Here is a 16736-nt window from a genome sequence, read left to right as displayed (position 1 = left end):
GGTTTCTGGATATTTGTTGCTTGAGTTTCATTTTACATTGTGCTTATGACATTATTGTTATACTTGCATGAGATCCATCATACACATTGTTGTTTCTTCACACTATTTTTGTTAAAATCTACATTACTTCAGTATATGAAGTGAAATAGCCAATAGCAGTTGAGTCATTCAGGGGTTCCCTTATTTTTCTTGTACTATATGAAGTGCTTATATTTTTAAATCGTTACACTGATGTTGCCGACAATGCCGCCATGCATGCCTCGTCACCGTCATCGTCACATCTAGATGTAGCTCAAACACTCGATTAGAGGATCCAAGTTCTCTCTCTCATGATTGGAGTGGAGGTGAGCCAGATCAAGAATGCAAGGGAGATAAAAGTACTGGTCACCTATAAACCACATCTAGCAGTAGCAGAAGCAGAGTACAGTAGCAATACCAAATCTAGCAGTAGCACAAGCATAGTACAGTAGCAATACCAAATCGAGGGGAGATCGAGGAGGAAGCAGGAGCTCACCTACCTGACAGAGCCATTGCGTAAATTATCCTGGGCACGCCTCCTCTGCATAAATGTGCGCACTAAACTTGGTGTTAGTATAAGTTAACGTCTTTGAAGGCATTTTAGTGATTAAGAAAAGAACAATGTAGCTAGAGCTTACAGATTGTCGTGCAATCCACAACAAGGAAATTAGGCATAGAAATGCTGCATAGGAATTTAAAATTGGAATAGAGCATAGTATTGGGACAATAAAATTTCACAGTTACAGCAGGCATCATATATTAACTGAAACCTTTAACATGTCTGCTCATTTCCAAATGCTACATAGGTAATCAAGTATACATCCTGCACATAATTAGATAATATTATAGCAATCTAGCTACACCGGCTTCAGGTCGCTCCTCCCCGACACCTCCATTATGAGCCGCCCAACTGCTGTTGATCCCATGAAACTGACCTGCACGGACAAATGCCAGAGCAAGAAAACAATATAACCACTTGGTGAGGTACTACTACTAAATGATTGATGCTGTGAGATTACCATGTCAACATCCATGTGAAACGCGATCGCTGTTCCTGCGGTCGGGCCGAAGCCTATGACCACATTGATCACCCGATCTGGAACTCCCGCCTGCACAAGAACAGAACAGGAAAAGTTCAGAACAGCAGAGGCATTACGTTGCGTCTGCTGTGTCAAGTGACCGATCTGACCTGCTTGGCCAAGTGAGAAAACCACATGGACCAGATTGAACAGAGAAAATAGGAATAGCTACAGAGTTATCTGTTTTCAAAATGAATAAGAGCACAGAAAATGTCACAAAAAAGGTGCTTCCTAGATTTCCTCATGTAGCAGGGAGCAGGTTCTATAAAATAGCACAAAGAAGGTCTCGTAGTAATTCTCGTATAAGCTAGCAGGAAAACAAACATAAAACATATGGAATTTGGGAAATCATTTTGATGTAAATAACATGACTATTCCAAACTAATATCAACCCATATGTAATAGTGTCCAAATACCACACCATACAGCATAAGCTTCCATTTCTTGGTAGTGTATGAGCACTGCAAAGACACTGCTCTTGAAACAATTGTAGCACATGTTAAGCTTATCAAACTTCTAACATAGCTTCTGCCAAATAAATGAATATTAGGATATACCTAATAGTATATGATTCAACACGCGCCCCGGCCTCTTATAAATGCCGTACAATCAAATTTATTCAGATACCATATCACGACACTCCAACACAAGGCTCGTTGATATCTTCCAAGTAACTCAGTGCTAAGCATTTGATTAGAACATGTGGATGCAACACTGTCATGAACGACCTCCTGATCCCTGAGCCGGACGAACATAGCAAAATCATAATAAAAAATAAGCACGGGGAACGGAGAGAAAGAGATTGAAAGGAGATCCCACATTGCCCAATTTATATAATCCGCATCACCACACTTGTAAACAAGACAATGAATTTACTAATTCCACATCAATTTCTACATAAACAAAATTACAACAGAATGAAATCCACATCACCGGAGCTAAATTAGGCAAATCTGCATAACACTTATGAGTAGAGGCTAGCCAGTATTCGTCGTAGTGGAGGTTTCATCACTAGTTCGATGGGGGGGAGGGGGGGGGGGGGGGGGGGGGTAGTCAGAATTCTGAATCTATCTATTGATGGGTCCATTGGAGGACGGAAGAAACTCAGGGTACAATCAACTCTATGTCGTTTATAATGAACAACACACGGAGGACTTTTTTTTGTTGAATTGGTCTATTTGTCAGCACATGACTGAATCAACCTGTCCATCGGCAGATTAGTGTTAGGACTGCACCTCTGAACCTACATTGCCTTTAGATTTCCCAAGCTTCATTTTTCCAATATGAGCTGGACCCAAGATGTGTCTTCACCAGTTATTTGGTTACCATGCTAACCAATAGCAACCAGTTTTGCCACCAAAAAAGTTTGTTTCGTAACCCCATAAAGAAACCTCAATAACTTAGCCTATTAACTATATCATTTTGACCAGTGTGTTTGTTTTTCTGCTCCTATCCAGCATGCTTTCTTAGAAGTAGAACAATCCATAACATTCTAGTCATGCTGTTTTAGAAGTAAGAACAATACAAGCTATTTGCTGCTGACCAATTCTTTAGCTCACATGGATCGTGTTTGGCTGATAAGATGAGAGATCACACTTCTGACCTTTTTTTAGATACTACCTATTCTGATCAGTATGTTTATTTCTCTGCTCCTATCCATGTACACTATAAACTTGCAGTTCCTACGCAGGTGGCTTCAAGCTCTGTTGTCGCATCGATTTACTCAGTTTGTTACTCCAATTCGTAATAGTTCGTCTAGAACTCGTGTACCCTTAACACACGCCTTGTTATATATTCATTTCCCATTTTTTTTCCCAAGAAGCCTATTATTAGTAAGAATTAATGGTCAGAATATTCAGTGCATAATATTTTGGAAAATAGTAAGAATCTCACATAAGAGAACTTGCACAAAATAAATAATGTGTGTGCCTATCAAGGTGACACAAATACTATTCTTTTTCTTGTTTAACATTCAACCAAGAGAATAAAAGAAGCATAGTTTCTTTTTACCAATTAAAAGAAGCATAGTTATAGGCACCTGTGAGATCATCTTCAAACGTGGAGGCCCTCACCCTTGGTACTGACCGTTGTAGCGGCTATACTTATACCCAGAGCATACTAAAGCTAAAATAGTAGTTGAGGGCATGAGAAAATATAAGCACTTCTGCACAACAAAAAGGAAACTATATGTCAGGAATATACACGCACATAGATGGTATGGCAGAAGAACAGCTGAAAACCCTGAAGCACTGCAATATCTTGTGTGTATGGCAGAAGAACAAATGAAAATCCTGATGACATGGTATAAAAAGACGATGAAACAAATCTCAAATTGGTAAACCAATAAGTTGTCAAGAAAGATAACATGGAAAGCAAATCACAAGCACATCAATGTCAAACAGAAAGAAAATTTGTTTCTTAAAAGGATATCATACTATTTAGTATTTAGAATACCTATGACCAGATACCTAGTAACAAAGTTGAATAATTTTAGTCCTTTCAGCCCTAGTTGATGCAGCAAAAGATACACCAAATAATGACCTTTACAACAGGTTTGTCCCGGACTGGACAGAGACGGGTTGGAGCAGAGTGTCGTCGACGGTGAAGTGAGAGGCTGCAACAGAGGGCTTCACGGCGAGGCGACGGACCTGCAAGGAGATGAGCGGTGCCGGGTCCTTCGACACCGCCTGCGTCATCGCCTCCAGCGCCTCCCCGTCCGGCGACGTCTGCGTGCACGGGCGCCGGGGTGAAGATCGCTTGCCAGGTCCCTGGCTGCTACCTCGTGTTCAACGTCTCCAGGAGCATCGCCGTCGGCGAGCGCGTCGACCTGGTCACCGGCTCCGTCGGCTTGCACGCCGCCAACGTCTCGCTGGACTGCGGCCTCGCCGACACGCCCCCGCCCTAGACGTCCGGCACGGCGCACAGCCTCGAGGGGGCCGGCGGCGGGCACGGTGGGCGCAGCGCATCGTGTAAGGTGTCGAACGACACCAACTGGGGTGGCGACGTGTATGCGTGAGCGTTCTTGGACAATCCATGGAGCTACGGCAGCAAGGGTGGGAGCTTGTCTGCTGACGAGAAGCTTGGAGGGAACGGCGGAGGCCGTGTCTTGCTCAGGGCGACTGAGCTTTGAGTGTTGATGGAGTTGTGCTTGCTGAAGGAGGCGTGGGCAATCTCAGAGGTGGCGGTGGGTCTGGTGGGAGCATTATGATCAAGGCTTTCAAGCTGTAAGATCTTCATTTCTTGTCAGTTTACTTATTTTCAGTATGATTTACATTGGCAATGTGAAATCCTTGGATACAAAAATCCAAGTCCTATTTGATCATTTCGCATTGTTCCACGGGAATTAGCCAGTTTGGATGATTGTGTACATAAATAAATGCATGATCTGGCTACATATTTTCATAATGTGAACATTATGATGTTTTTTTGTGTGCAGGCTCGTGGCCGCCGACTCTCAAGAGGAAAGCTTCCATCAAACTGCATTCAAGAAAGAAGTCATACCGAAGATGTGGTTTCAATGGAGTGAGCAGCACTGCACGTCAGACGACTTCCGGCTGAACAAAGTCGATATTGATGACTGTGAAGATGAGCTGCTGGACAACAAAGCGATGCGGCAGGATATCAAGGTCTTGTATTAAAGGTGAAAGCAGGTTGGCCGCTGTGCACCATGTACATATGCATTGTCGATCTTTCGAGGTCGGCATTACTCTGAATGAAGTAAGCGTCCTCTAGAAATCATTTTTCGCATGATGGCACCTGTTTCTCCTTGTTTCACGTGATTTTACAACCGTTTGTTTTTATGCTGCAGGGTGTTACAGCTGCTTCGTTGTGGTGGCACGCCAAGCCAAGGGTTTGCTGCCAGCAAGGGTTTTCTGTTGCCGGTGCCATTGCCCCACCTATGTGTATCCATCCCGTGACCTTGGTAGGCATTCTGGTTGCTTAGTGAACGCCAACCCAGCCAAAGATCTGCTATTTCTTAGGAAAACCCACTGTTGTCAATTTCTATCGCTAACGGACTGTCTTTATTTTTCACTTGCAGAGTTGGAAGTCAATTGTTCTATATGACTTAATTATATAGTGAAAATAGCAATGATGTTTATTCCGTATAGTTGGTGGTCATATCAAATTGTACCAGATCGATGCTTCACAGCTTTGTGTTTTTGTTTGCAGTAATTTGCCATTACTGCGAGGAACGAAATCTTGTTAACACCCGAATGTATTTAATTAGTTCATTTATAGATAAAGTTCTCACTTTGTCAAAATTCAGCCTGTGCCTGTTATTTTCCTCTTCAGTTGTCCATGTTGTTGTCATATATCTGTGTGTTACAAGAATGATTGTTCAGGAATTGAGTTCAACGAAGTTGTTTCATTCACAAAAGTTAGTTATCTCAGTTTTGTTATTCCCTTCACTGCCACTGCAAACTTTGTTCTTGATGATTTCCTGCCATTGCTATCATGCAAATATTGTTGTAGATGATTTCCCGTTTTCAGTAATATTTATCTACATCATGTATGAAACTTGTAATAACCCTGTCATATTACTTCATCCAATTTTACAGATCATTTGCAGTGTATGGTGTTGATGTTTACTGGAGCTATGCTTTTCAAAAAATTCTTGGAAAGATTGGTAAGAGCTATACAAAAAAAATCATGGAGTATGATATTATCATGTTGCAGCCGCTGTAGTGCCGACAAAACACTATCATCACATATACAAATCTTGGTAAAGTGGCATAGATAGATATATTAGTTTACAATCCTTATTGTTGGACAGAGAATTCACCTATGTCATGTGCCAGTTTTTACTTTCACGTGTATAAGACAGATGCAATCAACATACTCTTTAAACTTTGCTGCCGTGGTAAATTCTAACATATCAGCATGATTATGCTAGGTCGAAGTGTTGAACGTTCCACTCTTTGTCCTAGATTTATATGATAGCCTTGTTGAATGAACTGCATTCCATCTATTGAGAATTGTAAAACTGTTTTCTTATGGAGGTAGCCCTTGAACATCCCAAGTTCAATGGTGGTAGCTTAACTATGATAGTTTTGGTCCACAGTGATACTGGCAAGAGCAACTGCATCCAACATCCCCTACTTTTCTGGTGTGGGCAAGAATAGATATGACTATGCTTATACACGGCCAAGAGGTAAGTGTTCAACATGCACCAGTACCACGTTTTCTATTTTGATGGGTGTAATGACGTGTCTGCTTCGGTGCTTCTTTTTGTGTCCGTAGGAAAATGAAGTTGTACTGATCCTGCGGTTAAGTTTTTGGTGCAATGCTGGCATGCATTGAGTCCATTTAATCTGTTTTCATGTATCACAAGGTGCGGATAAGCATTATGTACGCTTCTCAAGACATGTATACTGAATATACTCTCCTTTCATTTTAGTTTCTTGCTTATGTTTGTCACATACATGGTCTGACAAATATAAGTGTAAGGAACATAAAGAACATAATTTGTTTATTCTGTCTTGCTTTACCTTACTGGACTACTGTATTGATCCACACCATGGACAGACACATATATTTAAGCAATTAGCAAAAAAAAGGCATTTAAGGCTTCGCTTCCATGACTGAAATTACTGATCGTGGAGGTCTTCAACAATTGCCACAACTATATGAAAAAATTCCGTGAATTTCTGTCTCATTATCTGGTTATATTCAGTTCACGTTTTGAAGTTTTGTACTGCCTAGATGCCAAGAGGAGTTTTGTAGTCGTGTTTATTTTTTAGACATTACCCAACGCCAGAGTTCTTTAAAAAAATTCAACACTTTATTTGTGGAAATATATTTAACAGAGTTAACAACTGCAGAAAATTGGTAACACTGTGGTCTGTTAGGATTATGAGATATCTGCTCCATGTATTATTTAGCAATACTACCTCAATTTCTTCCTATCGCATTTGTATGTATCTCATGCTCTTACTAATGTTTTAGCCTTCTATATTTTGTTTCGGAGTGGGCTCAGGACAATGGCGCTATGAGGAGAAACATATCCTTAGTCCTTTTCAGGTACTTCAGGATGTTCTTGACCGCTGTGCAGTGATCCACTCCTGGATTACTTTGGTACCTCCCTGCTAAACTTATAGCAAGGCATACATCAGGTCTGGTACACAGCATAGCATACATGATAGAAATTTTCATAATTAACATAGGATGGGAATGCTCAAGTGTCAACTGTCATGAGACAATGAGAACAACAACACTTACAGAAGGTATAGTACCTCCCAAGGTAAAAGATTTACTCAAATATTTTTAGTAAGAGTTGGAGGCCTTATTTGAACATTTCCAACAACTTCCCTTCTCTAGGTGTGGGCAAGCTATTGCTAGAGGCCGTCATCATACACAGCCGCGAGATTATATACCTCTTGATGATCCTTGTCCTGATCGGCGACATCCTGGATGCGCGGATTGTCATTGACTCACTTGGTATCTGGTACTTACTGGCATACTTTTACTACTTAAGTGCTGAGAACATTCTGAATTAACTGAAGATAGCTTGCTTCCGCTTTATGGTACATGCATACTAATTATAACTGACAGAAAATGTGCTTTTTCAGCATGAAGGTAGAGGATGGGAAGGTATGATGCTCATGGGCCTCAGTTCTACTATCATATGGTGATAACTGCCGCAAAGTTCATATAATGGTCCCTGTTTCTATTATTGGAATACTGACATTGTTTTCAAAGATTCAATTTAGTTGGATTGAGTTTGTGTTTTAACTTTCTAACATGTGCATCCAGATCAATTTGAACTAAGAATTAAAGGCAGTATTTATTTAAAGTTTCTTTTTCCATTGAAATGTGCAGTTTTACACATTTCTATGCCCCTTTTTATGTTTGTGTTGGTCAAATAGTAGAAATCAATGTTAATATTCTTTATCTGCGTGCTAACTGACAGGCATGTACCTTTTATGTCAAGCTGAGTGTTTAATTGTCTCAATGAAATCTAGGGAACAAAGCCAGGAAAATGGGGTTTCACAGGGTAATTTAATTATAGCCTTTGCTTGCAGTTTCCTTCTCTACATTAGGAGTTTCAGTTCTGCAATCGTTTCTCTCTGTTTTCATAAAGTTGTGTATTTTCTAAATATATGCTGGTTTCAGCAATATATCATGTCTCTACCACAAGTTCACAACCCAGCATGGACCGGAGTGCCTATCTATATTGCTGGTTCCAAGACCGGAGACCTCAGCAATATATGATTGAGGGCTTATCTATCTCTTTTATTTGCTGTATCATAAACATCATCTATGTTTAGTTTGCACATATTATGTTGGTACATTCAACGGCGTGGTATATCTCCCACTCCATCAGCTCTTTCCTATAAGGATCCCACAACATGGATCAGTGGTATGCAGCTGAAGGAGTTACTCTCATATCAGCCGTTGAAGGAAAACCATATGTTATTGTTACACATTTCACCTGTGTTCATGAATAGAAACTAAAATGTGCATATACTATAGTCTTATAATTTTTTTCCTGCCATCTAGATTGTACCAAATATAGTAATAACTAAATATGCAATTTTGGGCAAGGTCTAAATGCTATTAAAAATTAGAAATGGTATGATGCATACTATTTAAACTTATAAATGAAGTAGCAGATCTGCTTCATTTTCATTTATTTTTCTTCTCCAGCTCTGCACTTGCAGCCAGAAATTGATGATGTTACAGGAAATAGCCTCGAAATTTTTAGACTACCTGCTTCAATACAGAACTTTGGGTCAACGCTCGGATAGTTCTTTTATTTATGCAGGGAAAATTACAAATGCATGTCAGTTTTTTTTGTTGCCAGGAATTGTTGTTTTATGATGTGGTTTCTGTGTATTTTATCTCATCCAATATCAAACTCATAATGGTGAACATCTTATCTAAAGTCATCGTACTTCTCTTTCTTGCTTCAGGTTGGGAAGCAGTCAATTGGTGATTATTGAACGTGTCGGAACTTCCAAGCAAATGTCTCTCTGTGGCAAAAATAAATCCTTTCCCCCCTCATGTCACTAAACTGCAATGGGTAGTTGGTCGGTCGCTGTCAATTGAATGTGGGAATTGAAATGTCTTTCCGTTTTGCAATTCTTGTTTTGCTTCACAATCTTCTCTGTTAAATAGACCTGTTAGTATCTATCAAACTACTACGCTTGCTCTGTGTCTTATATTTGAACCACTACGCTCATCTGGACGTTTTTTTGCTGAATTACACATGCGATCAGACACAGACATTAACAAATATGAAAGCATATTTTGAACAAATGTAGCCCTGTGGTAAGAGAATTTAGTCGGTCACTAGTGGAGTGGGTGAACCTAACTGTAAACTAAAAGATGACGATACAGTGCAGTGGATGAAAGTGAAATTGTTTGAGCTAGAAGTGTCCTTTGACAGTCAAAAGAAATTCTAGGCTTTTTTTTCAAGATTCTGTGGTGAGCAGAGAATGCAATCTGAGGGTAGTAATTGTAGGATAAACTGAGAATGTAATATATAATCTATGGTAGCTTGTAAGAGAGGGGATATATGCATGCAAATAGGAAAAAGTGTTTCGCGAGCGACCATGGCAGAAGAATATTCAGATCTTCAAACATGTGGAAAAAAACGTGAGAGCCGCTATTGTGACATGAGTTGGTGAAAGTAAACTAGTTCATCTCAGGAGCATGACCAAAAATGGAAGGAGAATATGAGATCTAGAGCACTTTGAAAATGGTGGACAGGTAGGAGAAAGGCAAGAGAGTCAATCATAGTTACAAGAGGGGTATCTTCACCTTGATGTAAGCATAAAGTTGATTATGTTATTAGCCATTTCTACCATGAGGTATATGTTCAGAAGAGCTGACCCTCGCTTGCAAGTTAGCAAACTGCATAGCCACAGACACAAGAAGAAACACCAAACCAGGCGCATCATACTTAGACCAAACAGAACAAAACGAAGAACCAAACAGAATAAAACAAAGAGCAGGCACACAAAGTAGTATTATTCCTAAACTAACCTGAGCACTTTTTTTTTGCGGGGTAACCTGAGCACATTTCTTAAATCTTAATAGCAACAGCTTCCCATGTCTGCAAACATTTAGCCTGCAAAATGGTCACATTAGGATTATATCAGACACAAAATTTATTCAGACACAACATTGGTACATAGATAGTCACAAGAAACTCTGTTATGGCTATATAGAATATCCAAAATGCATAGATGGTCAGCTCAAGACAGGAATACAAAAAATGCCTTTAGAGACTCAAGCAAACATATAAGAGAGCTGGCTGCCTAATAAAACATAGACCAGCCTGAACTTGTTGCAACTAACATGGAATACAATACCGAATGAAGAGTGAAATATATGCAGGAAAGATGTGGTCTGATCAATCACCTATTCCGGTGTTTTTTTCTTCTCAAACTTGAAAAAAGACCATGCGATTTTAATCAACCTAACTAAATAACTCCACCAATCAAGTCTTTAGAGCAAAAGGGCACCTTGCCGAATCCAATATGTTACAGCAGCAAGGAAGATAATGATTTTTAACTCTTACGGGATTCAAGATATCTAACATATATGAACTGTCCTAGATACTTGTCAAGATGATGACTTCCATTTACACCAATTCAGTGATGCAATATTCAGTCATTAAAAAACAAGTCGCTTATATTAGTTCAAAATATATAAAAATATATACGAACAAACAAACAACATATGTTATTATGTTCTCACAACTAATATTAAATATCAAGGAGTCTAAGAGCATACTTGAACACAGTTTGAGAAAGCCTCAGCAAGCTTTCTGTTTAGCGTGCTGCAAATCGATGGGGAATTCAGGGGTCGGTCAATTAAGAACAAAACTGAAAAAAGAACTAATACAACAATTCATTCTCTTTGACATTCTCACATGTTGATCAATGTCCGAGACATAGACAGTTCGCCTTACTCTATCCTCCCTATCAGGTTGCCTTGGCCGGACTCCCATCCTACGTCTCCCCTGGTTGAAGCCATTCTTCTCTATAATCACAGAATAATGTAGTTGATCAATATAACCAAGAAAGAAGTGCTGCCCTCTAAATCCCCAATATGGTAAAATGTGCATGTGAAAAAATAACAAGAACTGAAAAGCAAACAGACATGAAGTCAACCACATGAATCCGGTAAACTATCATCTCTTGTATAAGAGATTAAGAGGGGAGAAGAAAAGACGGGGAACCATGGCTTACAACAGCTCGAGGAAGAAGGTGTAGTCATGGGAGCAGACTCCGTGGGTCCGGCAGTAAATATGTGAATCAACTTTTCATCTGTATGGCCATATAGATGTCACCCTGCAATGAACCTCCATGAGTAAGTTTTGGATGCTTATAACAAAATTCCCAACACAAGTAACCACATATGTACTTGAAATCTACCCCCCAACCAACAGCATTAACCAGAGGAGGTATAACCAACCAACTACACGGATAAAAAATGGATTCGCGAACGCATCAGGCTTGCAGTCACCCAGATAAGCGAGATCTCAGTCAAGTCAAACATAGATTGACTAGGTAAACTAAGTAAAACAGAACAGGGAGTATCAATGGGAGTAGAAGACGTAGATAATTTAAGGGAGAAGGAGGACCTTGGGAAAGGACTCGACTATGCCCAAGCGGCACCGTGATGGCCGAGGATGGTGGCAGTGGTGAGGAGGCAACCCTTTCACCTATTTTTATTGTGCCGACATGTTGGCAGGGAGAAGGAGGACCTTGGGAAAGGACTTGGACTATATTCCACTGTAACTTTCCAACTGAAAATTAATCAGAGCTAATTAAGCTAGGTTTAACGCGAACATGATGTAATTGGAGGAAAATGCAACAGGCGTAAAGAAAAATAGGTTCAGCAGCAAACGAATAGATTCCGGAAACAATGTATACATAGAGAGAAAAATAAAATAGGAATATGAAGTGTCCTATATTACACCCACATGTGAAGGCCCAAAGCTATTTTCAAAATATTTGTATAAGCTAGCTCTAGATTATATAGGCCATGATAATCAGAACAATTTTGAAAGCTAGCTCTAGATTTTATACAATTCAAACAAGAAGCACAAGACACATGATTGTGCAACTGATGCATAGTCACCCTCAACTGGGAATAGCCCACGGCTGAGACGTAGAGATGAAAAAATCCTACCAAACATGCCGGTGTTATTAGGCCATTAAATAGACATTGATGCATATATTGGCTGTCAACTCACTAGTAGAAAAGGGGGCTTTTGTCCCGGTTGATAAGGGCCTTTAGTCCCGGTTTTTGAACCGGGACTAAAGGGTCGTTACTAATGCCTCCCCCCTTTAGTCCCAGTTCTTACACGAACCGGGACTAAAGGCCGTCCACGTGGACGCAGCCTGGAGCTCCACCTTAACACCAACCGGGACTAAAGGAAATTTTATGATATATTTTTTTTGAAATTTTTTTTTGCAATTTTTTTTATTTTCAAATTTCTAAATTATTTTAACCTCTAATCTCTAATCACCACCCCTCATCACTGCTCAATTTATCCTCTAATCTTTAATCACCCCTCATCATTCTAAATCATCTAACTTCCCGAACGGTCATCCATCCTCTCACTACTCCAGCCTGAGCACGCTTAACTTCCGGGTTCTATTCTCCCTCGTTTCCAAGTCTGCACTTGTTGTTTTCCTGACAATAGTAAGATGTCAATTCTATTAACCCTCAGGAATTTAGCTTGAGCATGAAGTGACACATTTCACTGTTTGAGTTTGAAACTATTGTTTTAAAAAACAATAATTATTTAGTAACACTAATATTTCTGGAATAATTAGTTTGACCATTGTTTGACCACAGTTTGACCAGATTTGACCAAAATTCAAAAAAACTGAAATAATTATTTAGTAACACTAATATTCTAGAATAATTAGTTTGACCATTGTTTGACCACAATTTGACCACAATTTGAAATTTTTTGAATTTTTTTGCCTCTCCAGACCTTAAAAGCCCCGTATCTTTTTTTCTGTTAGGTTTTTGAGGATTTTGAAAATGTTTAACGGGGTTCCCCTAATTAAATTCGGATGTAACTTTTCGAGTAGATGATTTTTCATATAAAAAACTTTTTCATCCAAGTTCGTATGCAAAAGTTATGCCATTTTAAGAAATTCCAGAGAGATTTTGCAAATAAAGTCGAAATTCATATTTGTTAATTTTCCCAACAACTAGACCACATATCACATGGGAAACTTATTTTATTTTATTTTTTTGACATTTCCATCATTTTCTTTTGTTTTTTCTAAAACTGAAAAGGCGGTCCGGGGGGTAGAGTTTGATGGGCCCTTTAGTACCGGTTCGTGCCATGAACCGGTACTAATGCCTCAAAGCCCATTAGTACCGGTTGGTGGCACCAACCGGGACTAAAGGGCCCAGGTGAACCGGGACTAATGCCTTAGCCGCACGAACCGGGACCAATGCTCACATTAGTGCCGGTTCGTGACTAAACCGGGACTAATGTGAATATTACCCTGTGACGAAAGCCCTGTTTTGTACTAGTGACTGCATACCGACTCACATGGCAAATTGTGGTGTTTGTTTTACCAAGGCCACTATTTTTCTAATACACTGAACATAATCCAAAAACCAAATTGGGAAAGGGATGTTCTTCTGATTAGGATACAGACTGCTAATTATCTTTGTTGCCCCACCCCAGACAAATGGACAACGATCACATCTCAGAACCTGCAACTAACAAACAGAGGTGCTTGCTTTTTTTGTAAAGTAGATCATCAAATTAATTACTACAGAAAAAACAAAAACAATCACCATGAACTATTGCAGGAGAGATAAAAGCAGTCTTAAATTAACTACTATTGTTTTTACTGATGTACTATTGTTTTTTTTTGAATATTTCTGATGTACTATTGTTCAGACTGATTATCAACTACTACGGAGAAAAAACAAAGAACAATTGACCTGAACTATTACAGGAGCACTACTACAAAAACAGCTATAGCCAATATGGACACTAATGGCGCACTGTACATGTGGTGCGCCATTACTAAATACTAATGGCACATCATGTGTTGGTGCGCCATTAGTGTGCAAATACTAATGGCGCACCACATCAACGGTGCGCCATTAGTAATTTTTTTTAATTATGTTTCAAAAAAAATTCAATTTTTTTTTATTTTTATTTTTTAAACTACTAATGACGCACCGTGGGAGTGGTGCGCCATTACTAGCAACTAGTAATGGCGCACCACTCCCACGGTGGGCCATTAGTAATTTGGCCCAAACATTCCCCCAAATGCACCCCCCGCCCCCTCCCCCCGACCGCCTTTTCAGTTTCAAAAAAAATAAAAGAAAATGATAGAAATGTCAAAAAAATAAAAGAAAATAAGATTCCCATGTGATATGTGGTCTAGTTGTTAGCAAAATTTACAAACATGAATTTTCGACTTTTTTGCAAAATCTCTCGAGAATTTGTAAAAATGGGCATAACTTTTGCATACGAACTCGGATGAAAAAGTTTTTTATATGAAAAATCATCTACTCGAAAAGTTACATCCGAATTTAACCGGGGAAACCCCGTTAAACATTTTCAAAATCCTCAAAAACCTAACAGAAAAAAAGTTACGGGGCTTTTAAGATCTGAAGAGGCAAAAAAATTCAAACTTACTAATGGCGCACCTGCCCATGGTGGGTCATTACTATCTTCCCACCTTCAAAATTCAAAATAAATCAAAAAAATAAAAAAGGTTACTAATGGCGCACCTGCCCATGGTGCGTCATTAGTATCTTCCCGCCTTCAAAATTCAAAATAAATAAAAAAATAAAAAAAATTAGTAATGGCGCACCTGCCCACGGTGCGCCATTACTATGCCGTATATATGGCTGGGCGTGTCCTCTCCTCCTTACCTCTTCATTCTTCTCCTCCACTCCACCTCTCCTTCACTCCATCTCCTCCTCTCCTCCACTCCATCTTCCCTTCTCTCCTCCACCATACTACCCTCCTCTCCGGCGACCTCCTCCTCCTCCTCTCCGGCGACCTCCTCCTCCCCCCTCTCCTCCCCTCCCCTCCCCTCACGGTTTCTCCTCCCTCCTCTCCGGTGAGCTCCTCCTCCCTCATCTCCGGTGAGCTCCTCCTCCCTCCTCTCCGGTGAGCTCCTCCTCCCTCCTCTCCTCCCATCCCCTCATGGTTTCTCCTTCCTCCTCTTCGATGCTCCGGTGAACTCCTCTCCGGCGACCTCCTCCTCCTCTCCGGCGATGTAGGCGAGCGCCTTTCCGGTCACCTCCTCCTCCTCCTCTCCGGCGAACTCCTCTCCGGCAAAAGAACATGGCAAAAGAACGTACAAGATCCAAAAACGGGAACAAAATTTGAAATAATATCGTGCAAAAAAACGAGCAAAAAATGGGCAAAAAAATCGCGATCCAAATCCAAATTCAAAATTCAAAAATAGCAATGGCGCATGGTGGGGGTTAGACGGTGCGCCACTACTATTTTCCTGCCTTCATAATTCAAAAATACTAACCCGTGGCCTATACTAATGGCGCACCAGTGGCCTATACTAATGGCGCACCATGGCCTATACTAATCTGGTGCGCCATTAGTAAAAATACTAGTGGCGTGGTACTAGTGGCGCACCAGTAGTGCGCCATTAATAGGCAAAACTGGTGCGCCACTAGTAGGACTTTTCCTAGTAGTGGAGGGAAGTTATTTATATGCTTACAAATTGCATATAGTTCTCTTAATTTCCACAAAAGAAAATTGACACGGTAACAAAAACGAAATCTCAGAACAATGCTCAGAGGTAAATCGAACCTTCTGTAGAACAATGGCGAATTGACCAAAAGATCTCCGTGTCACTGCAGAGCACAAAAATAGGAACTCTGCGCTGCTGGAGATTACCCAATGATCTCTTTCTTGCTATACTTACCACCAGCAAGCCCATTGGCATTCCAAGCAATCCAGGTAAGCAACACCCAAACTCCGCAAAGAAAATTTAGGAACTGCGTAGAAGTGCAGCCGCGCCGGCTTGTAGCACACCTGCACCTGCAAAGAAGAAGAGGACCGTACAATACGTATGGGCATATCGTCAAACAGATGGTATGCGGATCTCGGAAGTAGAAACTTAAGTTAAAGAAACCAGTACCTAAAGCATGCAGGTACCTGAACACCCAAGCCCGACAAAAATGTGATGGCCCAATCCACACCAAGATTAAGGCCCTGAAAAACAATTGGGCGGCACATGAATAATATGCATGACTACAAATTCACAAGGGAGGCTCCCCAATTCTTGATTGCGGCGTATGCGCAGCTGCTGGTAACATGCATAAACAAAAATCGGAGATAGTAACATCACACCATGCATACTACAGTAGTATTTGTGGCCAGGGCTGCATGGGACATAAGCAAATGGGAGACGACGGAGAGAGAGCGAACTGAATCGGCAGTGACGACGGCACCATCGAAGTTAGGCCTCGAAGCGAAGGCAGACGCGTCGGACGAGGACGGCAAGGAGCTCCTGGACGCAGCGGCTGGGAAGACGGTGACGGCGCCGCCGCTGCAAGCGTGGGGTTGGAGGCGGCACACGAAGAGGAGTCCGGAGCTCGGGGAGGAACCGGCGGCGCGACGAGAGGCGAGGAGACGAACCGGAAGGGGGTCTGGGGTGGACGGCG

At 40.8% G+C, this 16736-nt stretch overlaps 1 long non-coding RNA gene across 2 annotated transcripts; it reads right to left on the bottom strand.

The window, feature by feature from the left end:
* Nucleotides 1-701: 701 nt before the first annotated feature.
* On the bottom strand, nt 702-16594 carry LOC109781883 (uncharacterized). Of its 2 annotated transcripts, none has more exons than XR_012188194.1 (12): nt 16501-16594; nt 16211-16284; nt 15880-16110; nt 11297-11398; nt 10978-11087; nt 10839-10884; nt 10086-10170; nt 9861-9953; nt 3136-3261; nt 1655-1835; nt 1038-1127; nt 702-953 (listed from the first exon to the last, which is right to left on the bottom strand). It is a non-coding gene; the product is annotated as an uncharacterized lncRNA (long non-coding RNA). The 2 variants fall into 2 exon arrangements; XR_012188193.1 differs by lacking the exon at nt 1655-1835 and adding an exon at nt 11692-11856 and having other exon boundaries at nt 751-953.
* Between the last annotated feature and the right edge of the window lie 142 nt (nt 16595-16736).

The sequence above is a fragment of the Aegilops tauschii genome, chromosome 6 (assembly GCF_002575655.3).
Source record: "Aegilops tauschii subsp. strangulata cultivar AL8/78 chromosome 6, Aet v6.0, whole genome shotgun sequence".
NCBI classification, from domain to species: domain Eukaryota; kingdom Viridiplantae; phylum Streptophyta; class Magnoliopsida; order Poales; family Poaceae; genus Aegilops; species Aegilops tauschii.
Note: the sequence above shows the minus strand (reverse complement) of the source record. Positions and strands in the feature narration are given on the sequence as shown.